Here is a 27791-nt window from a genome sequence, read left to right as displayed (position 1 = left end):
CTATAGTATACCAAGGTGCTATGTGTTTTTCCTTCCAGATAATTTAGCATCCTTACAGCTCGCATGGCACTTCGTGTAGCTAAGAAATAGAGGAAAGAAGAAAGCTTCCTGAGAAGGTTGTGCAGAGCACTGTTGAATGAGTCTCTCATTGTTTTAAATGTCCATGCTAATTGTTTTATCTGCCATTAAAGTGTAAATATTTATAAAACTTAAGAAAGAATATCCCACTGCAAATGATTGCCTAGCAGCAGACCAACACAAGAGCTGTACATGCTTTGAAAAAACAGAAGATTGATCCTCATTAATAAATAGAATCTAAATAATTTGCAAAGTCAATAATTCAAACAAAAGTAATCATGAGTTACAACATTGAACTAAAAAAAAAAAAAAATTCCTGACCCAGCCATCCCATTACTAGGTATATACCCTAAAGAAGTGAGAGCCATAACAAGAACAGATATATGCATGCCGATGTTCATCGCAGCACTATTTACAATAGCCAAAACTTGGAAACAACCTAGATGTCCAACAACTGAGGAATGGATAACCAAACTTTGGTACATTCACACAATGGAATACTATGCAATGCTAAAGAATAATGCAGAATCTGCAAAACACTGCATAACGTGGATGAACTTGGAGGACATTATGCTGAGTGAAATAAGTCAGTCACAAAAGGACAAAGATTGTATTAGTCCGTTATTGTAAAAGTTAAGGAAAGGTTGATATATATTGGAGGACATTTTCTTTGTTGGTTACCAGGGGTGGGAGGGGAGGGGAGGGAACGCTGTTAGATAGATAGAGATAAATATTGATTTGGGTGAAGAGAAGGGCAATGTACCAAATGTGAGTGACCAATATGGCAGCATTGAGGATGAGAAAGACATAGAGAGTTACATGGGCAGTACAGACAACAAATATGAACCCTTTTGCATATACAGTACTGAGTTGTCAGTGAAAGCAAACATGGGTATAGGGACGGATAGGTGAACAAGCTAAACAATTAGGTATGTCTAAATGGAGAGTGTATCCAAGATCATATATAGGGTTGGCAGACAATGGGCCTATAAGTTCATGTGAATGATCAGAATTCCCAGGTGTATAGTAGAGCTGACAAGGGGCAAGGTTATGGTCATTGCTTGGTCACAGCCAGCTACCCAGAGGGACCGAGGAGTTGATCCTGCGGGCTTGGGACCATAGTCGCAGGGGACATCAAGCTCAATTGGCATAACATACTATACAAAACATTGTTCCACCTCCTACTGTGGCGAGTAGTGACTGGGATCTTAAAAGCTAGCAAGCTGCCATCTAGATGCAACAACGGGTCTCTCCTCATCAAGAAGAAAGAAGAAAACAAAAATTAATGGAAACAATCAGTCCTAGCGACTGGTACACCATCCGATCTGCAACCTATACAACTATGAGACCAGAAGAACTAGATGGTGCCCAGCTACCACTGCCATCCACTTGGAAGGGATGTAGGAGATCCTGCATAGAGAGGGAGAACAATGTGGAACAAAACTCAAAATCATTTGGAGGCAAAAAAAAAAAAAAGGTGGGGACCAGGTTTGCTGGTCCAATAGAGCCTGGTGTAACCACTGAGACTATGGCCCCTAGCTGCCCTTCAGGTCTGGAATTGAACCCACACCTGTGGTTTCCAGCCAAACAAAGTACAGGCATGTGAGTTAAACATTTACCTCAAGTAGACACACGCCCTGGAGAGAACAATCATGGGAGAAGGAAGGGCTGCTTATGCACAGGGAGATAGCTCAGGGTGCAGAAGAGCATGAAGGGATGGACACTGGGAGGAGGTAACTATGGAGAGGAAGTGGGAGGGGAGCTGCTGCATTGTAAATTTTGGTCAATGACATGAGACAAAGTATATGTGAACTGCTGTATGAAAAGTGAATTTTCTTTTGTAAATTTTTCCCCAAAAAAAAAAAAAAAAAAAAAAAAAATTCCTGCAGTATTAACAAAGGAACATCTCTTTTTGTTAAACATTACAGGAATGAGATATGTGTCCACACTTTGTAAAATCTTCACTTTTTTTTTTCCTGGTAGTTTATAAACTGCTAATGTATCTGAGTGGGATACTGATATATTTCCTCTTAAATGCACATCAATGAAACAGATACAAACATCCAACATTTTTGCTGAGTGTAGAACTTAAGTTTATTCTTAGGACATTCATAGGCATGTGAAGATACGGAATTTATCAGATTTGATGACTAAAGAATTAGAAAATCTGGGCCTACAACATACACTTAAGACACCTTCAATGAATATCTTTCTATTTCAGCTAGAGAGAATGATGTTTTGAGATCCAACTAAAAATTTCTCCCACTGCCAAATCAATTGCATTAAGATCACATCTAGAAATTCACAAAAGTGAAACATAAGTAAATTGATTTGCAAGAGGAGTCAGGATCTAGGGTCTTTTCTATGTGTAATACTTTTACAAGGAAACATTTGGTGCTAAGGTCAAGAACATGTATCTGAAGCTACAAAGAATATTACACACAAAAGTTAAGCCTTGTTGTAAAAGCCATCTTTATCAAAATAGATGGTATGCTAATGATTTTGAAGGAAAATTCCCAAAGAGAATGTTTACTAATGTAGTAATTGTGAAACAATAGCATGTAACATCTTCTTCACAAATATAACAGTACAAAATTCATCTTTTATAGTCATAAATCAAGCATTGATCAGATACATGATATTTATAGGCAAACTATAAATTTGCAGATAAGTGTTTTTTTGTTTGTTTGTTTTTCAGGAGAACACTGAAAGTCCTTAACACAAGTGAAAAAGAAAGAGAAAGAGTGAGAGCAAGGGAGGGAGGGAGGGAAAGAGAGAGGGAAGAAGAGAAGGAAAGGAAGAAAATTCATAGGCTCCTAGACCCCAAAGGTAAGCAGATCACCTTTATCTATAGTCATAAGAAGCATCCTATTTAAGTTATTCTAGGGAGAGAAAAATCAACTAGCAACCTCTATAGAAAAGTATTTAATAACCAGTAACGAAAGTCTCTTGCAATTTTTAATTACTAATTTTTAATTTTGAAGACTTTTCTTTTTCGCAAAAAGCTAACCAAAGTTAGGCTCCTGCCATAGCTAAATAGAGATGAATTGGGAGACACCTCCCTTTTTGACAGTTTAAGATGCAGAAAACATGTCCTGCTTTTGTCTGAGAATAAAGATCCCACCAATTTTCCATTTTGAAAATACTAGAATGCATAAAAATTGCATTTAGTGAAACTTAAACATGATGCTAGGAGGAAAAATAGAATCAAAATTATAGAAATTTCCACCACCCCAGTATTCCAATTAAGGACATCAATTGGCATAATGCCAATTGATAAAATGCTCGTCAACAGAATGCCAACTAAGTCATCCTCTCAAATTCTTGCTTGTCAAAGTTGAATAATGTCAATAAATTATACTTTTCCTCAGTCTTATTTTTTAATCCTTTAATCATTTTGAGACTCTCATTGAAACAACTTCTAAGTATTCTTCATTCTTTTCTGGCTTCTAAGTTTTAAGTTACTTGATCAAATGTCAAAGGAAGCTGCTCGTAGTCTCCCAGAATAATTTCAGAAATTGATATATACTTAGAAATCATGACTTAAATGAAAGTCACATAAATCAAAATATTTAATGCTACCACCTTCAATGGAACAGGTTACCAAGAGTAAAATTCTTTACTAATGTTTAACTACTTACAGAAAAGAGTTTTACCCAAATACATGTTATAAGTTTACTATTTATCTGAAACCCTTTTCTCCCTTCCAACTCACTGCTGTCGAATCAGATCCGACTCATAGTGACCTCCCCTTGGGTTTCCAAGGTGGTATCACCACAGAAGTAGATCGCCCAATCTTGCTTCCAAGGAGTGGCTGGTGGGTTTGAACCACCAGCCTTCTGGTTAGAAGTCAAATGCCTTAGGCACTATGCCAGCAGAGCTCCTGAAATGCTTGGGGAAATGTAAAGAAGAAATGTTCATTGGTTATACTCTTGTTTTAGCAATACAATTAACATATGAGTTGGAAAATGATTATAGCAAAAGTGCTAGTTTTTTTTATTATTATTAAAACACACATCTATTATAGAATATAGAAGATATGGCCTTCTATTTTGTTATCATTGTGTTAAAAGTTATATAATAAAACATTTTCAATTTTAACCATTTTTATTTCTTCACTTATTTTATTGTGATAGAATACAATAAAATGAAACATTTGCCACTGTAAGCATTTTTAAGTATATAATTCAGTGACATTAATTACACTCACCATGTTGTGGAGACACTGCCATTTTCATGTCCAAATGTTTTTCATCACTTTAAACAGAGTAACTCCCTTAAGCAATAACTCTCCATTTTGCCCTCCCCTCAGTTCGTGACCACAACTAGACTTTTGTTTCTATGCATTTGATCATTCTAGATATTTCACATAAATGGAATCATACAATACTTGTCTTTTTGTGTGTGACTTATTTCACTCAGTATAATGTTGTCAAGGTATACTCATGTTGAAGTATGTATCAGAACTGCATTTCTTTTTATGTTGAATAAGATTCCATTTTACAGATATGCTACATTTTGTTTTTTCATTCCTCGACTGATGGACCCTTTAGCTGTTTCCACCTTTTGGTTATTGTGAATAATGCTGTTATAAACATTTGTATACAAGTACCTGTTTGAGTCCCTGCTTTCAAGTGTTTTGGACTATAGGAGTGGAATTTCTGGGTCATATGGTAATTATATGTTTAACTTTTTGAGGCGAGGCCAAACTGTTTTCCACAGTGGGTGTACTATTTTATAGTCATACCAGCAATGGATGATTGTTTCAGTTCTCCACATCTTTGCCAACACTTGTTGGTAATTGCCATCCTAGAGGGTATGAAATAGTATCTCAATGTGGTTTTGATTTGCATTTCTTTAATGGACAGAGACATTGAATGCATTTTCATGTGCATATCAGCTATTAATGTATGTAATTTTTAAAGAAGTGTCTATTCAAGTTCTTTGCCCAGTTTTCAATGGGTTCTTTGTATTGATGTTGTTGAGTGGTAGGAGCTTTCTACATATTCTGGATATTAAACCCTTATCAGATTTAGGATTCCCAAATATTTTCTACCATTCTGTAGAAATGTCTCTTTACTTTGTTGATAAAATCTAAAATCCTTTGATGAGATCCCATCTATCTATTCTGTCTTTTGCTGCTCATTCTTTTGTTATCATATATGAAAATCTATTGACAAAAAATAAATTCTGAAGCTTTACCCCTATGTGTTCTTCTAAGAGTTTGATGATTTTAGTTGTTATATTTAGGTCATTGCTTCATTTTGAGTTAATTTTAGCATATTCTGTGAGGTCTGGGTCCAAATTCACCTGCATGTGGAGATTCAGTTATCCTAGCACCATTTTGAAGACACTATTCTTTCCCCCATTGAATGGACTTGGTACTCTTGTACCACACTTGTGGGTTTATTTCCATACTCTCAATTTTACTCCATTGATCAATGTGTCTATTCTTATAATAGTACTTGACTATTTTGATTACAGGAAGCTTATAGAACATTTTGAAATCAGAAAGTATGAATAATCATATTTTGTTCTTCTGATATGACCTTTTGATGAGAGATGAACATATTTTTATTAGCACACACATGATTAGTGATATGACCTTAAAATGGCCAAAAAAAACTCAATTCCATCAAGTCGATTCTGACTCATTGCGACCCCCTTTGGGTTTCTGAGGTGGCAAATCTTTACAGAAGTAGATTCCCCAGTCTTCCATTCGCAGAGTGGCTAGTGGGTTTGAACTTCTAACCTTCTGGTTGGCAGTCAAATGCCTTAGGCACTACACCACCAGAGCTCCTTATATATATTTTATTAGTACAAACCAAAAACATGACCCTTTGAAGGAGGACATGAATTTTTTTTTTAACTTTTTATTGTGATTTCTGTGAAAGTTTAGAGAGCAAATTGATATGAACTCTTGAAGGAAGATTAAAAAAAAAAAAACTTCACTGCTGTCAATTAGGTTTTGAATCATACCAACCCCTCCTTGGATTTCTGAGGTGGTATCTCTAAGGAAGTGGATGGCCCAATCTTTCTTCCAAGGAGTGGCTGGTGGGTTTGAACCACCAGCCTTCTGGTTAGCAGTCAAATGCCTTAGACTCTACAACACCACGGCTCCTATTGAAGGAGGATATGAATATTTTTTTATTAGCACACATGTTATTGACATGATCTCCGGATAAGAGTTGTACATATTTTTTATTAGTTACACATCTATTATGATATTTTGACGTATATAACATTTTGGTAGAAAGAACTTATCCCTTGCTATTGGGCCTGAGTAAGGAAAGGAATCCATCTCTCCCACCTCTTCCAAGAGGTGCCAATTAATCTATTTTTAAGTATATTTTCCATCCCCACTCCCAAAGAATAATCTTTAAATTAATTTTCAAATACTTATGAGCCAGTCCTGAATTCTGGCAGAGTTTCTCACTCCTTGTGAGGGAGCTGAGATGAAGAAGGAATGGAATGGAGAGATGGGGATTTAATGTACTTAATCTGGATATTCATCCAGATGAGCTAAACCTCAGGTTCACACCAATCCCAAAAAACTTAATGCCCAAATTGTGCCTAAGGCATTTGACTGCTAAACCCACCAGCCACTCCTTGGAAGAAAGATTGGGCGATCTACTTCTGTAGAGATACTGCCTCAGAAACCCAAGGAGGGGTTGCTATGAGTTGGAAACAATTTGATGGCAGTGAGTCAGTCTGGTAACTGCATTATGAGATGAGTTAATACAATCACAATGCTATTTTTGTTATTAGGTGCCATCAAGTCAGCTCCAACTTATAACAACCCTGTGTACAACAGAACGAAACACTGCCTGGTCCTCTGGCATCCTCACATCTTTGCTGTGCTTGAACCCATCATTGTAGACACTGTGTTAATACACCTCATTGGAAGTCTTCCCCTTTTTTCACTGACCTTCTACTTTACCAAGCATGATATCCTTCTCCAATGACTGGTCCCTTCTTGTAACATCACCAAAGTGTGTAAGACGAAATCTGGCCATTCTCACTTCTAAAAAGCATTCCAGCTGTACTTAAAGGACAGATTTGTTCGTTCTTCTGGCAGTCCATAGTACTAACAGTATTCTTCTCCAACACCACAATTCAAAGGCAATCAACCCTTCTTTAATCTTCCTTATTCATTTTCCAGCTATTACATGCATATGAGTGGATTGAAAGTGCCATGGCTTGAGTTAGGCACACCTTAGTCTCCAAATACCGTTCCTTCCCACTGCAGCCACTCTGCATGAGTAAGATGGGGCAATCTACTTCTGCAAAGATTTACAGACTTGGGAACCCAAAGGAGGTTGTTATGAGTCAGAATCAACTAGATGGCGGTGAGTTTGGTTTTCTGTTTCAGTCTTTAAAGGGACATCTTTGATCCTTAACACTTTAAAGAGGTCTTTTGCAGCAAATTTGTCCAATGTAATACAATGTCTGATTTCTTCACTGCTGCCTTCAAGGATGTTGACTGTGGATCAAAGTAAAATGAAATCCCTGACAACTTAGATCTTTCCTCCATTTATCATAATGTTGCTTATTGTTCCAGTTGTGAGGATTTTTGTTTTATGTTTAGGTGTAATCCATACTGACAACTGTAATCTTTGATCTTCAGCAGTAAGTATTTCAAGTTATCTTCACTTTTAGCAAGCAAAGTTATATCATCTGCATATCTCAAGGTGTTAATGAAGCTTCCTTGAATCCTGATTCCATGTTCTTCTTCATATAGGCCAGCTTCTCAGATTATTTGCACAACACATAGATGGAATAAGTATCATGAAAAGATACGATCCTGATGCACACCCTTCCTGAATTTAAACCATGTAGTATCTCTTTGTTCTGTTTGAACCACAGCCTCTCAGTCTATATGCAGGTTCCTGATGAGTACAACTAGGCATTCTGGAATTCCCATTCTTTGCAATTTTATCTATAATTTGTTATGATCCACATAGTCAAATGCCTTTGCACAGTCAAAAAAACATACATAAACATCTTTCTGGTATTCTTTGCTTTCAGTCAAGATCCACCTGACATCAGCAATGACATATCTTTTCACCAATGCCCTCAGTGTAGGTTGGCCTTCTTCCTTCAACATCATCTGTCCTTGATCCTATTTTATTTTACCTCCTGAAATTTTTGAAGGCTGACTAATTGTCTTTGGTACAGTGATTCTGTGTATTCCTTCCATCTTCTTTTGATACTTCCTGAATTGTTCAGTATTTTTCCCATAAAATTCTTCAATATTGCAACTCAAGGCTTGAAATTTTTCTTCAGTACTTTCATCTTGAGAAATGTTTAGTGGGTTCTTCATTTTTTTTCCCCCTAACTTTTGGTCTTTGCACATTTCATTATAATACTTTGTCTTCTCAAGATGCCCTTTGAAATCTATTCAGCTCTTTTATTTCATAATTTTTTCCATTCACTTTAGCTACTCTCCATTCAAGAGCATGTTCCAGAGTCTCTTCTGACATTCATTTGGTCTTTTCTTCCTTGTATGTCTTTTTAATGACTTTTTGCTTTCTTCACACATGATGTTCTTGATGTTATCCTACAACTTGTCTGGTCTTTGGACTTTGGTGTTCAATGTATCAAACCTATTCTTCAAATGGTCTCTAAATTCAGGTGGGATTATAATCAAGGTCATATGTTGGCTCTTGTGGATTTGTTTTAATTTTTTTCAGCTTCAACTGGAACTTGCACACTGGCAATTGATGGCCTGTTCCACAGTCAGCTCCTGGCCTTGTTTTGATTGGTGATACTGAGCTTCTCTATCACCTTTTTCCACAGATGTAGTCAATCTGATTCCTGTTTATCCTATCCAGCCAGGTTAACCTGTATAGTTACTGTTTATGTCGTTGAAAAAAATCTATTTGCAATGAATAAGTCATTAGTCTTGCAAAATTCTATCATGTGATCTCCAGTGCTATTTCTATCCCCAAGGCCATATTTCCTGACTATCCATAATTCTCCATTTCCAACTTTTGCATTCCAATCACCAGTAATAATCAATACATCCAGATTGCATGTTCCACCAATTTCAAACTGCAGAAGTTGGTAAAAATCTTCAATTTCTTCATCTCTGCCTTTAGTGGTTGGAGTGTAAATTTGAGTAACAGTAGTATTAACTGGTCTTCCCTATAGGTATAGAGTTATTATATTATCACTGACAATATTGTACTTCAGGACAAATCTTGAAACATTCTTCTTAATTATAAATGTGACACCATTCCTCTTCAATTTAGCCTTCCCAGCATGGTAGACCATAGGATTGTCTGATTCAAAATGGCCAATACAGTACATTTCAGCTCATTAACACCTAGGATACAATCTTCATGTGTTGATTTCATTTTTGATGACTTCCAATTTTCCTAGATTCACACTTCGTACATTGCACATTCTGATTATTAATGAATGTTTGCAGTTATTTCTTCCCATTTTGAATCATGCCCCATCAGCAAATGAAGGTCCCAAAAGCATTATTCCATCAATGTCTTTAAAGTTGACTCTACTTTGAGGAAGCAGCTCTTCCCTAATCATATATCAAGTGTCTTTCAACCTGAAGGGCTCATCTTCGGCACTATTATCAGACAGTGTTTCACTACTATTCATAAAGTTTTCCAGTAACAAATCAGACAATGTTTTGCTGCTATTTGTAAGGTTTTCAGTGGACAATTTTTTTCATAAATGGATGGCCCCATTCTTCTCCCCATTCTGTCGTAGTCTGGAGCCTCTGCTGAAACCTATCCACCTTGGGTGACTGTTTTGGTTCTCTGTTGTTGTTGTTGTTAGAAGCCGTTGAGTCATCTCTGACTCATAGTGACCTCATGTACAGCTGAATGAAACATTGCCTGGTCCTGCACCAGCTCCATGATCCCTGCTATACCTGAGCCCATCAATGCACCACTATATCATTCCATCTTGTTAAAGGCTTTCCCCTTTTTCATTGACCCTCTACTTTACCAAGTATGATATCTTTCTCTCGGGAATGGTCCCTTCTGACAACATGACCAAAGTAGGTGAGACAAAGTCTGGCCATTCTCACTCCCAAGGGACATTCTGACTGCACTTCTTCCAGGACAGATCTGTTAGTTCTTTTAGCAGTCCATGGTACTTTCAGCATTCTTCACCAACACCACAACTCAAAAGCATTGACTCTTCTTCAGTCTTCCTTATTCATTGTCCAGCTCTCACATGCCTATGAGGAAATTGAAAATACTGTGGCTTGTGTCAGGTGCATCTCAGTCTTGAGGGAGGTATCTTTGTTCTTCAGCACTTGAAAGAGGTCCTTTGCAGCCGATTTTCCCAGTGCTATATGTCATCTGATATCTTGATTGCTGCTTCCATTGCTGTTGATCAGAGAACCAAGTAATATGAAGTCTTTGACAACTTCAATCTCTTCTCCATTTATTGTGATGCTGCTCATTGGTCCAGTTGTGAGGATTTTTGTTTTCTTTATGTTGATGTGATCCATACTGCAGACTGTATTCTTCAACCTTCATCAGTAAGTGATTCAAGTCATCCTTACCTTCAGCAAGCAAAGTTGTGTCATCAGCATATTGTAGGTTATTAATGAGTCTTCCTCCAATCCTGATGACACATTCTTCTTCATATAGTCCAGCCTCTCATATTATTTGGGCAGCATACAGATTAAATAAGTATGGTGAAAGGATACAACCTTGACACACTCCCTTCTTGATTTTAAACCATGCAGTGTCTCCTTGTTCTGTTCGAACGACAGCCTACTGGTCTATATACAGGTTTCTCATGAGTACAATTAAGTGTTCTAGCATTCCCATTCTTCTTGATGTTATCCATTATTTGTTATGATCCACACAATCAAATGGTTTGGCACAGTCAATAAAACACAAGTAAACATCATTCTGGTATTCTTTGCTTTAAACCAAGATCCATCTGACATCTGCAATGATATCCCTCATTGCACACCCTCTTCTGAATCCAGCTTGCATTTCTGGAAGTTCTCTGTCACTATACTGCTGCGACCACTTTTGAATTATCTTAAGTAAGATTTTACTTACATGTGATATTTGGTTCTCCAGTGTCTCTCTAATAGAAGAGACCACAAATGGGTAGTTTTAACAGTTGTTTATTCTCTTACAGTTAATGGGGCCAGGAGTCTGAGTTCAAAGTGCCAATTTCTGAGGTCTTGGTGAAAGCCCCTCAACATTGGGCTTCAGCTCTGCCTCCTGCTCCTGGCCCACTGGAGCTGAAGGTGTCTCTTTAGTCAGGCAGCTGCTGGTTGTTTAGGCTAACAAGCCCATGATTGACAAATAAAATGGCACAGGCCCAATATTACTAACCAACACAGCAGGCCAGTAACTCAAGTCCAGATACAGTCCCACGATCAGTGGGAAAACATGCCAGGCTGTTAAATGAAGACTTGGCTACATGTAGAGTCCAAAAGGCAAAAAAAAAAAAAAGAAAAAAAAAAATTTGCCAAAAAGCTACAGAGACCTTTCTCAAAACTTCTCCTTATACACTGGAAGCAGACCACATCCCCGAAGGCAGCTACTCAGCTGCTCCAGTAGATTCCATCATGGAGCTGATTACCAAGTTCATTATGGGGAATAACTACATCCAGCTGTCCAGACAGTCAAAACCAGGCCCCAGCCAAGTTGACACATAACCTTAACTACCACAGTGACCCTGCTGGTATTTGAAATACTGGTGGCATACCTCCAGCCTCATAGCAACATGCAATCCCGTACAGTACAACAAACTGACAGATGAGTGGTGTATAGCCACAATAGACTCAAACATAGAGAAAAATCAAGCTTCATATAGGAAAAAAAAAAAAAAAAAAAAGGCTAAATCAGTAGTCTCCAACTTGTTTGATCACACTTCCAAAATAAATTTGTTTACTTATTCATTGATTTAATGCATGTATGGCTACACTAATGCATTATGCATAGATACACTTTTAAAAGCATGAGCTAAAAATAGAAATTCTAATATTTTCTCCCTGTCCTACAGGATTATCATGTTCAACCAACTTTGAAAAATTCTGGAGTAAGTATATAAATGGTTTAGATAATGGGTCTGTAGTTCTAGGTGATTAGACAACCTACTGGTAAGGAACAGATTAAAAGTGCTGAAGTTTGAGGAAGCGTGTTATTTACATAATCTTTTTTTTTTTAATCACTTTAGCAAACAATGGACACTTTTAGAGTGAAAGCAGACATTGGAAACTAGCTAAATATTCCTGAATTTTCATGTCACCTATGCAAGTGATTTGTTACAAATATCAATTAAAATACAGCAATTCATGAAACACTTCTGTTTTTAATCAGTTAGATTGGGTCTCAGGAAATCCCTATATGATAAGAACTACTCAGTTGCCCACATTCAGCGGTGCTTTCTGGAAGCAGACAGTGTGGCTGGTGGCTAAATGTGCTGAGTGAGCCCACTGCTCCCCCTTTACAGGCTACATGTTCTTGGACAACTACTTAACTCCTTTAAGCATCAGTTTCCACATCAGCAGAAGGAGGATAAAAATGGCCTCTAACTCGTAAAGTTGTTACAGGGATTAAATGCTGTATACAAAGCTCTAAGCACAATGCCTGAACTAGAATGAGTACTCAGTACTTGTTAGCTCTTGATTTTTGTTATTATTGTTGTTACTGTAAGCAATAGAATTAAATTTTTAATTGAAAGAATTAGCTAAAAATACATGTCCTGCCAATAAAGTCCCTTTTTTTTCCATTAATATCACTCTTACGCTCACACATTCACAATGCCCTCTCCTACACCCCAGGTCATACTCAAATTCTTTATAAACAAAGCAGCTGAGGTATAGAGAAGCTAAATGACTTACCTCAAATAATAAAGCTTATTAATGACAAAGGCTATACCCAAACCAAAACTGGATGTGTAACTGAAATAATAGTGTATTTTGAAATCGAAAGATGTGATTCAACTATTCTTTAGCTCCATAATCCGAAGCAACATTATTCATTTTCCTCTTATGTAAAATAGGAGTCATACACTTCTTAGTGCTCTTACATATGCAAACTGTTTTTAAAAATGTATGATATATTGTTTGTTACACAGATGTAAGGTAGTTACATTTTTAGTGGCCATATTTTCTAACTCTAGAGCTAACCAGAAGGTTGGTGGTTCAAACCCACCAGCCACTACTCAGAAGGAAGGTTGGGCAATCTACTTCCGCAGTGATACTTTCTCAAAAACCCAAGGAAGGGTCACTATGAGTCAGAGAGGACTTGACAACACATAACAACAACAACAGGTCTAATATGTTTTACCAATATTTTTCAAACTATATACATATGATTTGTGGAATTAATCTAGCAGGTCACAACCAGCATTTTACACAAATGAAACAGAATAAGATAGAATAGGAATTAGTGTTTATTCCAAGGAGTAAGTTTCAATATTGTTTTGCACAGCAAAATTCACAAATCAGTACATGTGTGATCATATAAAAATATTTTCTCAGTGAATAAAATGTTTGAAAACCACAACATCATTAGTTTCCAGACTTCTGTATGTCTCAAAATCACTTGCAGACCTTGTTAGAAATGCAAATGTGCAAGGAAAGCACCTTCTGTAACAAGCTCCACAGGAGATTATGAAACACGTTAAACTGAGACCCTCTGCACACTTCATGAGACAGATGAGTAGCAGAGAGGAATACAATCTCTGTGGGTTCCTAACCATTCTATTTCTATCACATTATTAAGATTTGGCCAGAAAATTCTACCTATTAAGCAGTGCTTCAAACATCTATTGGGGAATTGCTTTGTTGTTGTTGTTGTTAAGTGCTGCTGAGTCACCTCTGACTCATAGCGACGTTATGCACAGCAGAACAAAACACTGCCGTCCTGTGACAGCCTCATGATCCTTGCTATACCTGAGCCCATCATTGCAGCCACCGTGTCAGTCCATCTCATTGAGGGCCCTCCCCTTCATTGACCCTCCACTTAACCAAGCATGATATCCTTCTCCAGGTAATGGTCCCTTCTGACAACATGACCAAAGTAGGTGAGACAAAGTCTGGCCATTCTTGCTTCCAAGAAGCACTCTGGCTGCACTTCTTCCAGGAAAGATCTGTTAGTCCTTTTAGCAGTCCACGGTACATTTTTCTCCAACATCACAACTCAAAAGCATCAACTTTTTTTTGATCTTCCTTATTCATTGTCCAGCTCTCATAGGCATAAGAGTCCATTGAAAATACCATGGCTTGAGTTAGGTGCACCTTAGTCTTCAAGGAGACATCTTTGCTCTTCAGCACTTGAAACAGGTCTTTTGAAGCAGATTTGGCCAATGCAGTATGTCATCTGATGTCTTCACTCATGCTTACATTGGTGTTGATTGTAGCACCAAGTAATATAAAGTCCTCGACAACTTCAGTCTTTTCTACATCCATCATGAAGATGTTTATTGGGCCAGTTGCAAGGATTTTCATATTCTTTATACTGAGGTGTAATCCATACTGCAGACTCTAGTCTTTAATCTTCATCAGTAAGTGCTCCAAATCATCCTCACTTTCAGTAAGCACAGTTGTGTCATCTGTGTATTGCAGGTTGTTAATGAGTCTTTTTCCAATCCTGATGCCATGTTCTTCATGTAATCCAGCTTCTCAGATTATTTGCACAGTATACAGATTGAACAAGTATGGTAAAAGAATACCACCCTGAGCCACTTCCTTCTTGATTTTAAACCATGCAGTATTCTCTTGTTATGTTTGAATGACAGCCTCCTGATCTATCTACGTACAGTTCCTCATGAGTACAATTAAGTGTTCTGGAATTCTCATTCTTCTCAATGTTATCCATAACTTGTTATGATCCACACAATCGAATGCTTTTTCATAGTCAAAAAACACCAGTAAACATCTTTCTGGTATTATTTGCATTCAGCTAAGATCCATATGACATCAGCAATGATATCCCTCATTCCACATCCTCTTGTGAATCCAGCTTGCATTTCTAGAAGTTCTCTTTCAATATACTGCTGCAACCAGTTTTGAATTATCTTCAATAAGATTTTACTTGCATTGTTCGATAATTTCCACATTCTGTGGGATCACATTTCTTTGGAATGGTTACAAATATAAATCTTTTCCAGTCAGTTGGCCAGGTAGCTATCTTCCAAATCTTTGGCATAGCAGAGTGAGTGCCTCCAGCAGGGCAAACATTTGTTGAAACATTTCAATGGGTATTCCATCAATTCCTGGAGCCTTGTTCTTCACCAATTCTTTTAGTGCAGCCTTAACTTCTTCCTTCAACACCATTTGTTCTTCATCATATGCCACCTCCTGAAATGGATGAACATCAATCACTTCTTTTTGGTACAGTGACTCTGTGTATTCCCTCCATCTTCTTTTGATGTTTCCTGCATCATTCAATATTTTGCCCATGTTGTTGCTGTTGTTATGTGCCGTTGAGTCGGACCTGACTCGTAATGACCCCTCCTTCAGTTTCTGAGACAGTATCACTACAGAAGTAGATTGCCCAACCTTGCTTCTGAGGACTGGCAGATTCTTTCAATATTACTCGAGGCTTACATTTTTTTCTTCAGTTCTTTCAGCTTGAGAAATGCTGAGTGTGTTCTTCTTTTTTGGTTTTCTAAGTCCAGGTCTTTGCACATTTCATTATAATAGTTGGCTTTGGCTTCTCAAGCTGCTCTTTGAAATCTTCTGTTCAGCTCTGTTATCTTGTCATTTCTTCCATTTGCTTTAGCTACTCTCTGCTCAAGGGCAAGTTTCAGAGTCTCTTCTGACATCCATTTTGGTCTTTTCTTCCTTTCTCATCTTTTTAATGACCTCTTGCTTTCTTCATGGATGATGTTCTTGATGTCATCCCACAATTCCTCTGGTTTTCGGTCATTGGTGTTCAATGCATTAAATCTATTCTTTAGATGGTCTCTAAATTACTTGCTTATGAAGTACTAAGTTTCAGTTTACAGTGATTGAAAAATCATATTGATTGAGGGTAAATTGCACAGCCAATTACTGTAATTGCTATCAATAAGTTGTATACTTGTAAAAAGTTGAATTGACAAAAGTTGTGTGATAGATGTATTTACAAAAATGACAAAAAATAATAAAGAGTAGCTGTTCAGGCTGCTTATGTGCAATCAAACTTCTGATGGGATTTGGTTCCTAGGTTTGGAGGTTTAGAGTTATTGTTTCATAGGACATCCCAGTTAATTGGCCTAATAACATGTTTAGTGCTTCTTTTCTACCTCCTAGTTCATTGCATAGTGCCTGGGGTCTTAAAAGCTTGCAAGCAATCATTTGAGACAAAAAAAAAAAAAAAAAAAATTGGTCTCTATTCACCTGGAGCAACAGAGGAGGCAGGAGAGTCAGGAATAAGAGGAGGAAATGGAATATGTGGCTAATTGCCTCCAGGAGCAACTGTGTCCTTTGCCATGAGACCAGAAGAACTGGATGGTGCCCAGTTACCACTACTAAACATTTTGGACAATGAGTCTATGGAAGAATTATAATCAAAAGGAAAAAATGCAGAATAGAATTTCAAAATCTCATGGAATCTAGCTTTTCTGGAACCATGAAAGCTCTTGAAATAATCTGAGATAATCTTTAAACCTTAAGCCAAAAATATCCTCTGAAGCCTTCTTAAAACCAAACAATAGTTCAGCTTAACTAGTAAAGAATGTCTGCCTTGAGCCTCATGTTCTTTTAAGATCGATCTATGAGGAATCACAGTGACAACACAACTTGAAGCATTAGATGGGAACAGTGAATTTATGTTAATGGGGGAGAAACAACTCAGAAAAGGAGAATGAGAATGGTTGCATAACTTGAATATAATCAGTGTCACTGAACTTTACATGTAGAAATGCTTGAATTGGTATATGTTTTACTATGTATATTCTCAACAAAACAAAATAAAAATTTTAAATGATTTCTCCCCACTTTACAGGGAGGTGTGTTGGCCAATCATGAGAGAAATCAAACATTGTTCCAACCTTATTTTCTCATCTGCAACACTTGGTCTGGATATAAGCTGACAGGTACCTGTGATTCAATCAGTCATCCCATAAATGTTTACTGAACACCTCCTAAATGTCAAGCCTTGTGTTATGAATTGAGGATGTAATGATAAGCATATTGCTTCTGGAAATTTGGGGGCAGATTCATTCTAGGCCAGGTGGTAACATACTGTGATATCAAAAATAAGTGGCATGGCACTATGGCCCAAAAAGCCACTGGCATGGCCTCAGAGTGATACTTATCAATAAAAATAAATAAGCTTTCACAGCTGTAGAAATTAAGACATATAAGATCCCTAAAAAACACATGTCCACCAGCAAAGAGTAAGCACCACCAAAATAACTGCTTTGCTGAAAGATGCACCCAGTAACAACTTGGAGTAGATTTTGGTATAAGAAGGCGTGGTCTCCAAATCTGCCTTAAGGGCTCCTTCTCAGAAGATCCTCCTAGACACACAGAATGCTGCCCAGTTGGCAGTGTCTCCACTCTGTGTGGTCTATTCCCTGGCTGCATTACCCAGTGAGTATTATCGAGCTTCTATGTACCTCATAGTTGTATGAGTAGTGTTCTTGCTGTCCACCATCCTCCAACTGAGAGATGGAAGCCCTATGTAAGAGAGGATTAATCTCAATTGACAACACACATATGACATTCATCACTTGAAGTATGGATGTGTTATTCTAGTTTGTACATTAAAAATATATTTCAGTGTTTAAAAGAGTTTTTATATCCATCGTCTCATTAAGTCTGGATAGTAATGTATTAAAGTTATATAAACCAGATGTTAATCTCATTCTAGAGGCTAAGGAAACAAAATTCCAAAGAGCTTAAGTACTTTGTCCATAGTTAAGTAAGTAGCAAGCAACTGGTGGGACTAAAATTCAGACTTGAAATCTGATTCTATATTATGTGCTCTTTCAACCACACAGACTTGCTGCTGCTGACGCTCCCCATTCCCAGGTGAAGGACGGATAGAGATGAGGAACAGAACCCGAGGCTCTGTGCATTTTGTTATGGGAAACAGAAATTGCTCCAGGCATTTTGATCAATAAATTATTTATATCCAGAAAATGGGGTGTTTACAAAATCTTTGAAAGGGCTTAAGGAAGGGAAGTCAGAGGGCCCTATAGTCCTCTTGGTTTCAAAATCACACCACATATACAATCCAGAGGTCAAACACTCCTGCTGTCACCAATAGTCACATGTACTTCTGGGTCAGCATCACAGTGACAAAAAGAAGACCTCATGCAAATGCTTGCTATTGGCAGAACCTGAATTGTGTGCAGAACCCTAGCTGCAAAGGAGTTTGTGAAATGTAGTTCTTTGCTTTCCAACTCCTGGGATCCAGCGAAGAACATAGAAAGGGGGGAAGAGATGTCAAGGGCCAGTCAACAATACTCAACCCTGCAATATTTTCCCAATATAAACTATGTGGCTCCTGTCTGCCCCTCATCATCCATGCCCTCTCTAACTCCAATTATATCTTCTTGATGTTCTGAAATAACTTCTCAATGGTATTTTTCTTACCTCCAGTGACAATACTGCATTGTAGCATATAAACTTTGACCACTTTTTTTCTCTGTCAGTCAGCATTCCAGATTACCTCTACTTGGACATGAATTCAGCATCTCCCTGCAGGAAATGAAACCTCTCCTTTTGCACAGCCACTCAGAGACAAAATGATGCACCTGGAAATGTGAAAGAGATAGTTTCTCAAAGGGTGAAGCTTCACCGGTGGAGAAAGGGAAACAAGAAGAAACCACGTAATAACTTTCTCTCCTGTGCACTACTCCAATGTGCAGTGCCTCTTTGCATATCTTCTAGAGAAGTCTTTCCTGCTGATTGAACAAGTCTGCCAAGTGACCTACTGTGTTGCATACTGTCACCTGCTCCTGGAATAGAAATACAGTAACCATAATGCATAGTAACACATCGTGTTGCAATCAATTACATACATGTTTTTCTTGACTCATTATTCTGTGATTTGTTGCTGTTAAGTGCCATTGAGTTGGTTCTGGCTCATAGCAGCCCTATCGACAACAGAACAAAACACAGCTCAGGCCTATGTTATCTTCACAATCATGCTTGAGCCCATTGTTACAGTCACTGTATTAATCCATCTCAATGAGGATCTTCCCCTTTTTTGCTGACCCTCTACTTTACTGAACATGATATCCTTCACCTAGGACCAGTCCTTTCTGAAACCTTCAATATGCAGATAACACAGCCTTGCTTGCTAAATGTGAAGAAGACTTAAAGCACTGATGAAGATCAAAGACTATAGTCTTCAGTATGGATTACACCTCAACATGAAGAAAACTAAAATCTTCACAATTGGACCAATAAGCAACATCATGATAAATGGAGAAAAGATTGAAGTTTTCAAGAATTTATTTTCATTGGATCTACCATCAACCCCTACAGAAGCAGCATTCAGGAGATCAAACAATGTACTGCACTGGGCAAACTGCTCCAAAAGACTTCTTTAAAGTGTTAAAGAATCAAGATGTCACTTTGAAGACTAAGGTGCTCCTGACCCAAGCCATCTTATTTTCAGTAGCCTCCTACGCATGTGAAAGCTGGACAATTAATAAGGAAGATGGAAGAAGAATTGATGCATTTGAATCATACGTTCGTGAAGAACATTGACAGCACCATGAATTGGTAGAAGAACAAACAAATCCTGTGATATACTTGGCAAATAAGCCATCAGAATTGTCATCATTTGGCTCAGGCTCTATTTCTAGGGCCCAGGCTAACATGGGCATTGCACTATCAGCACCTTCAAAGCAGGGATTCTGTGCAGAGGTGTGCTTCAAATCACTTTATGAAAATTATAGATGTTCTTGACTCACTCAGGCTGATCACATAAAAATTGTTAGGGCTGGAGTCTGGACATACATACATTTCCTTCAGCCTTATTTTATAAGTGCAATTGGTATACAATCACAGAACTAGAATCTGGTCCACAGATCTGGTCTTCCAACAATGCTGGACTATCTGTCAAGTGACAAAGAATCTTATTGAGATTGAGTATTGAGGAAGGTTTTAACATTATTAAGCAGAAGTCATATACTAGGAGAAAAAATGCCAAGAACTTGTTCTCAGCAGCATAAGCTAACCAGGTGTGACAAGCTTACAGCACAAGAAGACTAATGAGCATTTTAGAAGTTATTGAAATCTATTCAGAATTTTGGAAGAGGTTAGCATGTCTCATTATACTCTTTACCTTTCCTTTCAGTCATTTTCTTCAAAATAAGAAAAAAAAAAAAAAAAGATTCAAAAGCAGCCAGCTGGTAGCATATATTGTCGGTAAGAAATGATGTCTCACTAATTGATCACTTTTTAAAGATTAAGCGTTCCATTTTCTGTAATATTATTTACAAAGAGTAGCTTTGACAACACTGAAGTAATCTGTTGAGTTTTGACTGTCAACTGATAATTTAAATCATGCTTCTTTTTCGTACGGTAATCCACTCACAATAGGCAATTTACACGATCTCATCCTATAAGAAAAGCTGTGATGCTCTTCCTGAACCTTCTACCTGCTGTGCTGTTGGGTTGCACCTGCTTTTTTAATAGATGGTTCATAGGAGAGAGTGGCTGAAGGACCTGGAAACAAATTTGCCTTGTGTTTCACAGGCATAAATAGACTCTTCCTCTGTGGAACCAATGAGCACATTTTAAAGGCTTTTTTGTCATATGTACAAGTGCAGTCTCTCTGTCCCATTTTTCTTACCTTTAAAGTGAGGTAATCATAATATTTGTTTTAACTAATTCTTAGGATTATTGTGAGATTAAATGGATAATGTAAATGCTTTATCCAATTGCTGTAGGGTGCACAATATGACTGTTGTTTTTGTTGTTAGGTGCCATAGAGTAGACTTGGATCCATTGCAACCCTGTCTATAACAGAACCAAACACTGCCCTGTCCTGAGCCATCCTCACGCTCCTTACTATGCTTCAGCCCATCGTTGCAGTCACTGGGTCAATCCATCTTGTTGAGGGTCTTCTCCTTTTTCTCTGACCTTCCACTTTCCTAAGTATGATGTCCTCCTCCAGGGACTGGTCTCTTCTAACAACAAGACTAAAATAGGTGAGATGAAGTCTGTTCATTCTGGCTAACAAGGAGCATTCCAGCTGCACTTCTTCCAGAACAGATTTGTTCATTCTTTTGGTAGTGATAGTCTTCTTCACCAACATGACAATTCAAAGGCATCAATTTTTCTATCTTCCTTATTCATTGTCCAGCTTCCATAAGCATATGAGGCTATTGAAAATACCATAGCTTGGGTTAAATGAACCTTAGTCTTCAAATTGACATCTTTGCTCTTCAACATTTTAAAGAGGTCTTTTGCAGCAGATTTTTCCAGTGCAGTACAACATCTGATTTCTTGACTGGTGCTTCCATGGGTGTTGATTGTGGAAAGTTAAATGAAATCTTTGACAACTTCAATCTTTTCTCCATTTATCATGAGGTTGCTTATTTGTCCAATTGTGAGGATTTTGTTTTCTTCATGTTGAGGTGTAATCCATACTGAAGGCTGTAGTCTTTGATCTTCATCAGTAAGTGCTTCAAGTCATCTTTGCTTTCAGCAAGTAGAGTTGTGTCATCTGCATATCGCAGGTTGTTAATGAGTCTTCCTCCAATTCTGACGCTGCATTCCTCATCATATAGTCCAGCTTCTTGGATTCTTTGCTCAGCTGACAGTATGAATAAGTATGGTAAAAGGATACAACCCTGACACATGACCTTCCTGATTTTAAATCATGCAGTATTCCCTTGTTCTGTTCGAACAACTGCCTCTTGATCTATGTACAGGTTTCTCATGAGTACAATGTTTTGGGATTCTCATTCTTTGCAACTTTATCCATAATTTGTTATGATCCACACTGTTGAATGTCCTTGCTTAGTCAATAAAACACAGGTAAACATGTCTCTGTTATTCTTTCAGCTAAGATCCATGTGACATCAGCAATGATACCCCTCATTATGCATCCTCTTCTGAAACCAGCTTGAATTTCTGCAAGTTCTCTGTCAATATACTGCTGCAACTGTTTTTGAAGGATCTTCAGCAAGATTTTACATGTGTGTGATACTAATGATATTGTTCGACAATTTCTACATTCTGTTGGATCACCTTTTTTTTTTTGGAATAGGCACAAATATAGATCTCTTCCAATCAGTAGGCCCGTAGCTGTCTTCCAAATTTCTTGGCATAAATGAATAATCACCTGCAGTGTTGCATCCATTTGTTGAAACATCTCAATGGCATTTCTTCAATTTCTGGAGGTTTGCTTTTCACCAATTTCTCCAGTGCAGTTTGGATTTCTTCCTTCAATACCATTGGTTCTTGATCATATGCTACCTTCTGAAATGGTTGAATGTTGACTAATTCTTTTTGGTACAGTGACAATGTGTATTCCTTCCATCTTCTTTTGATGCTTCCTGCATCGTTATTGCCCACAGAATCCTTCAATATTGCAATTCAAGGCTTGAATTTTTTCTTCCATTCTTTTAACTTGAGAAATGCCAAGCACGTTCTTCCTTGGTTTTCTAATTCCAAGTCTTTGCAGATTTCATGTCACAATATGATTAAAGTAATTAATGTCAAGCACTACTATTACTATGGGAGCTCTGGTGGTGTAGTGCGCCTAAGGCATTTGACTGCTAACCAGAAGTCTGGTGGTTCAAACCAACCAGCCACTCCTCAGAAGACAGATTGGGCAATCTACTTCTGTAGAGATACAGCCTCGGAGACTGAAGAAGGGGTCGCTATGAGTCAGAATCGGCTGGATGGCAGTGAGTTTGTTTATTTATTTATTTTACTATTACTATTAGTGTACTTTATAGGAGAATCTATGATCAGAGACTAAAAACACTTTTTCTTATTGTTCCCACTACCTCATCTGGGCTGGCACTGCTTATTCTTTCTCCTGCTCTGAAGTATAGAGGATTGTAAGAAACTATTAATAGTGACACTTCATAGCCAAGGATGGGAAGTAGAAGAGTTGGGAGCCAAAAGTGTGGGGTTTTAAGAAACTCCTTTTAGTGTAGAATTGGGCCTCCACCCCTCATGAATTTGTGGAAGGTATTGAGGGATTGAGAAAAGAATATGAAGTTAAAGATTTAGCCTGGAGGCCTTCCTAGTTAATCTTCTCCAGTCTGTGAGTTTACTAGACTAAGACATACTAAGTAGAATTTAATCTCTTTTAGACTATTTCCTAATCAGTAAAGTGGGAAAATAATAGCCACCTTTCAGATGTATTTGATGTTTACAGATGGAGTATGCAAAGTGCCAAGCATCCTGGTCCAGAGTGAAAACAACAGTATTAATTCCCTTCCTCTAGGTGGCCTGAAAAGATCACACTCTTTCTTTTTTTCTTTTTTTAGACCATTCTTCCCTCTCTCCCTTCTAATGAGAATCATCAAGGGTTAATAGGGTTGGGAATTAAGATTCAGAGAATTCACATCGGCTTTAATATATGTAGATCATAATTCTTAAAGTTTGGAACTAATTTTTAAATGGTTTTGATAGATTCTGTTTAACCTTATTGGATCCCTAGTGTATCAAATATCTAACTTACTCACTAATTATAAAATGACATAAAAAATCAGAATTCTTGTTGTGTATATATGTGATGACATAGCGGGCCCAGGGTCTGACAATAGGGCAGAATCCTGAAATTGAGACACTCATAGAAAATCAACAAAAGGTCACAACAGGTATTGCCCCAGGGCAAGACTGTTTGTTCGGTGAGGCTTGAACAGCTAAGACACCAGTGAAAATAATGTCTTTTTAGAAAGGGCTATGGAGAGACTATCGTTTAAACATTTGCCTTTCTCAAAAGGCAGTGTGCATTTCCTGCCAAATAATCCCCAACCCTCATTCAAAATATGACAGCCAACCTTAGTCTTTGTGCTTCTGGTTCTGGAAATTTCTCAGGGATCCCCTAGTTCTGAGAGATGTAGCAGGGGGTGCAAAGGAGCATGTAGTCAGTGCCCCCATCAACTGCAGGTCTTTACTGAACAGGCTGCCAGACTCTAAAAAAACTCACTGCCATAGACTCATAGTGGCCTCTCCTTGGGTTTCCAAGGCAGTATCACATGAAAGTAGATTGCCCAACCTCCCTTCCGAGGAGTGGCTGGTGGGTTTGAACCCTCAGCCTTCTGGTTAGCAGTCAGATGCCTTAGGCACTATGCCACCAGAGCTCCTACACTGCCAGATTGGGTTTGGAATTAAGAGAACAGACACATGGGCTATAGAAAAAGTGCAACTTCTTTCTTGTCCCTGAGCACCAGGTTGGTCCCCCATTGTGGGGGCTTAGGCTCAGGAATACAGAAGAGGCAAGTTCTTTGGTTTAAATACTCCTGCACTAAAACATCACCCATGAGACAATCTCTCCCTTGCTCCCAACTTGTTGCAGGATCACTGTCAGAGTACCACAAGTAAGGTAAGCACAGGCTTATTTACTAATCTGTGGTGAGCAATTTCACATTTTTTCACCACATCAAAGATTATGCTTCTAAGTATGGCTGACATCTGTCTATCTTCCAACCCCACAGCACCATGCTATTGAACCAAAACCTATTTTCAAATTTATAATCCTGGACAGGGACAGAGTATCCAGTAAGCAAGGTAAGCATAGGCTTACTGTTGTTGTTGTTGTTATGTGCCGTCGAGTCAAACCCGACTCATAGCGACCCCTCCTTTGGTTTCCGAGGCAGTATCTAGTGCTTACTTAATCATCTGTAGTGAACAGTTTCTCATGTCTATCACCGTGTCAAAGAAAAAGTCCTTGTTTTCATGGAATTTCATCCTACCATGGCAAATAAACCATAACCAAAGAAATAAATTTATAATATAACCCCAGATACTAAGACAAGTGTAGGAGCTCTGGCACCATAATGCCTAGGGCACTTGACTGCTAACCAGAAGGTTGGCGGTTCAAACCCACCAGCCACTCCTCAGAAGGAAGGTTGGGCAATCTACTTCCATAGTGATACCACCTTGGAAAACCAAGGAGGGGTCGCTATGAGTTGGGTCTGACTCGACAGCATATAACAACAACAAGAAGACAAGTGTAATGGTACCATATATTTGAAAATCAGAGAAAGGGCTTAGTGAGCTACTTGGTTTAAAAAAAAAAAAATGGGGAAAACCTTATTTTAAGTAGGGGGATAACTGATAGTCTCTCACAAAGTACTATTTAAGAGTAATAATAATAATAAAGTGAGGGCACAAGAGATACAAAGATCTAGAGAAAGAGTTTTCCAGGGAAATGGAAGAATAAGCAAATGCTCCAAGTTGGGAATGAACTTGGCCATGCTTACACTGATTCGGCAAAGTTCTTAATTTCACTGTTGCTCTGTGTTTTATTTGATTGTCCACATCCCTTTGTCATTTTTCAGTTAAATATACTAATGAGAGAAGTTAGCTTTGTGTAACTTTATAATTCTTCAAGCCAATGGCATGAGAAATTAAGTGTTTATGAAATGTTTTGATAATGATGAAAGCTATGGACTTCCTCTACCCAGTGCAGTACAGGTGAGTGCATAATTAGAATGACAGTTCTAAATCCTCTTTAAATGAGGTCTCTACCCTGAGTAAATAACCCAGAGTGACAACACACTGGCTTTATACAACTGGGAGAGAGGCAACGTCTAGGGTATATGACACATTTGGTGCATTTCAGAAAGGGACTTTCACAGCTCTGAAAAAGGCACCAAAGACTAAATTGTATTAACTTCAAAATGACAGTTAACCAGCAGTGGTTACATAACAAACATTCAAAGGAATTTTAATGTGCTGTAGCAACAGGATTATAGGGCAATAAAATTTCAAGGTGCATTCTAGTTAAGCCTTAAAGATTCATTTTGCAGTAGTTTTGGAAAGAATATAAATGTCCAGAGGCTCAGGAACAATTGTTGCTTCCCTCAGCAAAGATTGAAAGACAACTACCCTTATCCTTTACTGCAAAACAAGCAAAGGGCCAGTGTCTATCGATGTGGGCTCTACCTGTGGGGCACTTTGCCTCTTGAAAAGTTACCAAGGAGGCATATTTCAAGGGTTATTACTCTCATTCTGACTCTCCATTAGTCCACAGGGCTCTTTATGGTGCCCCACACAGAGCTAAGCCTTGTGAGTCATTAACCCCAAGGTAACTGAAAAATTAATTTCAGCAAGGAATTTCTAATTGTAAGTGGAACCTAGCCTTCTAAGGGACAATAGACCAGGCCTTTCACTTCTTTTGGGTCTCAGAGCCTAGAATAAGACTAAACACATAAAAAGTATTTTTCACATACTTAATGAATGAATCATGTATCAAAGGGTTTGCTACTATGGATAGCATATTGACATACTCTGTGTCAATGTAGTGTTTAATGATACCAAAGAAGCCCTGGTGGCACACTTATAAAGTGCTCCACTGTTAAACAAAGGTCAGCAATGTGAACCCACCAGCCAATTCAAGGAGAAAGATGGGTCCTCAAAGTTTTACAGCCTTGGAAACCCTATGGGGCAGTTGTACTCTGTCCTATAGGGTCACTGTGTATCAGAGTTGATTTGATGGCAGCAAGTTTAAGAAGCCCTGGGAATGCAGTGGTTAAATTGTTCGGCTGCTATACAAAAGGTCAGCAGTTTGAACCCACCAGTGGCTCTGGGGAGAAAAAAGTGGCTGTCTGCTTCCATAAAGATTACACCATTAAAAACCCTATAGGGGAGTTCTAGTCTGCTCTATAGGGTTGCTATGAGTCAGAATTGACTCTATGGCACACAACAATAATGAAAGTTAGATATTGACAAGTTACAAAAGTGTTCTTTATTCAAACAGTTGTAGGAATTTTTTTTCAGACTTACTTTGTGATTCTACCCTTCTATGCCAGATAAAATAGAGGGCTCCTCGTTAAATCTGATTTTCAGATAAACATCTATGTTTTTTTAGTATAAGCATGTCCCAAATATTGCAGGAGACATACTTAAAAATTAAACAGTTTTTAAGTTGAAATTCAAATTGAACTGGGGGTCCTGTGTTTTATTTGCTAAATCTAGCAATTATAATTAAAATTTTAGGCCTTAATGTGATTACATTTGGTTCTTTTTTTTTTTTTCTCTAATGATTGCACCATGAAATATAAACACTTTAACAGTTTTTAACTCCTCTTTGTTAAAATGAAGAACCTATAAACCATGGTCCTTCTTTGAAGAGCTACAGAAGAAGAGATTTCAGAGCATATATAGTCCAGGATGAATGCATAGAATGGTATCATCTATAGTGCAAAGTGCAGCCAGTTATATTGAATTTTGCTAAAAGAAGAAGTGAAAAAAAAATAGAATTTCATCCGTTTTCTGATGACATGGCCAGATGATGCCACAAAATCTTGGCATTACTGATAAGTACACACTGTGCTGGAAAATCAATAGTTTCTGAAGGGTATCCTGAAGGGAACTTTCCATTATTGAGGTTAGAAATAACTTAGCCCCACACTCATAAATTCCTGAAATTCAGGATGCTCCATGTCCCTAAGAAAGGAAGCATGGCCTTTGTCCTAACTTCATAAACTGATGAGATGGAATTACTGCTTTTAAAAATTACTAATGGATACCTGAGGTAAATACACTCCTTGGAGAGAACAATCATGGGAGAAAGAAGGGCTGCTTATGCACAGGGAGACAGCTCAGGGGGCAGGAGTGCATGGAGGGA

The sequence above is a fragment of the Orycteropus afer genome, unplaced genomic scaffold, assembly GCF_000298275.1.
Source record: "Orycteropus afer afer isolate SDZICR_OR568_19922 unplaced genomic scaffold, OryAfe1.0 scaffold00011, whole genome shotgun sequence".
NCBI lineage: Eukaryota > Metazoa > Chordata > Mammalia > Tubulidentata > Orycteropodidae > Orycteropus > Orycteropus afer.
Note: the sequence above shows the minus strand (reverse complement) of the source record.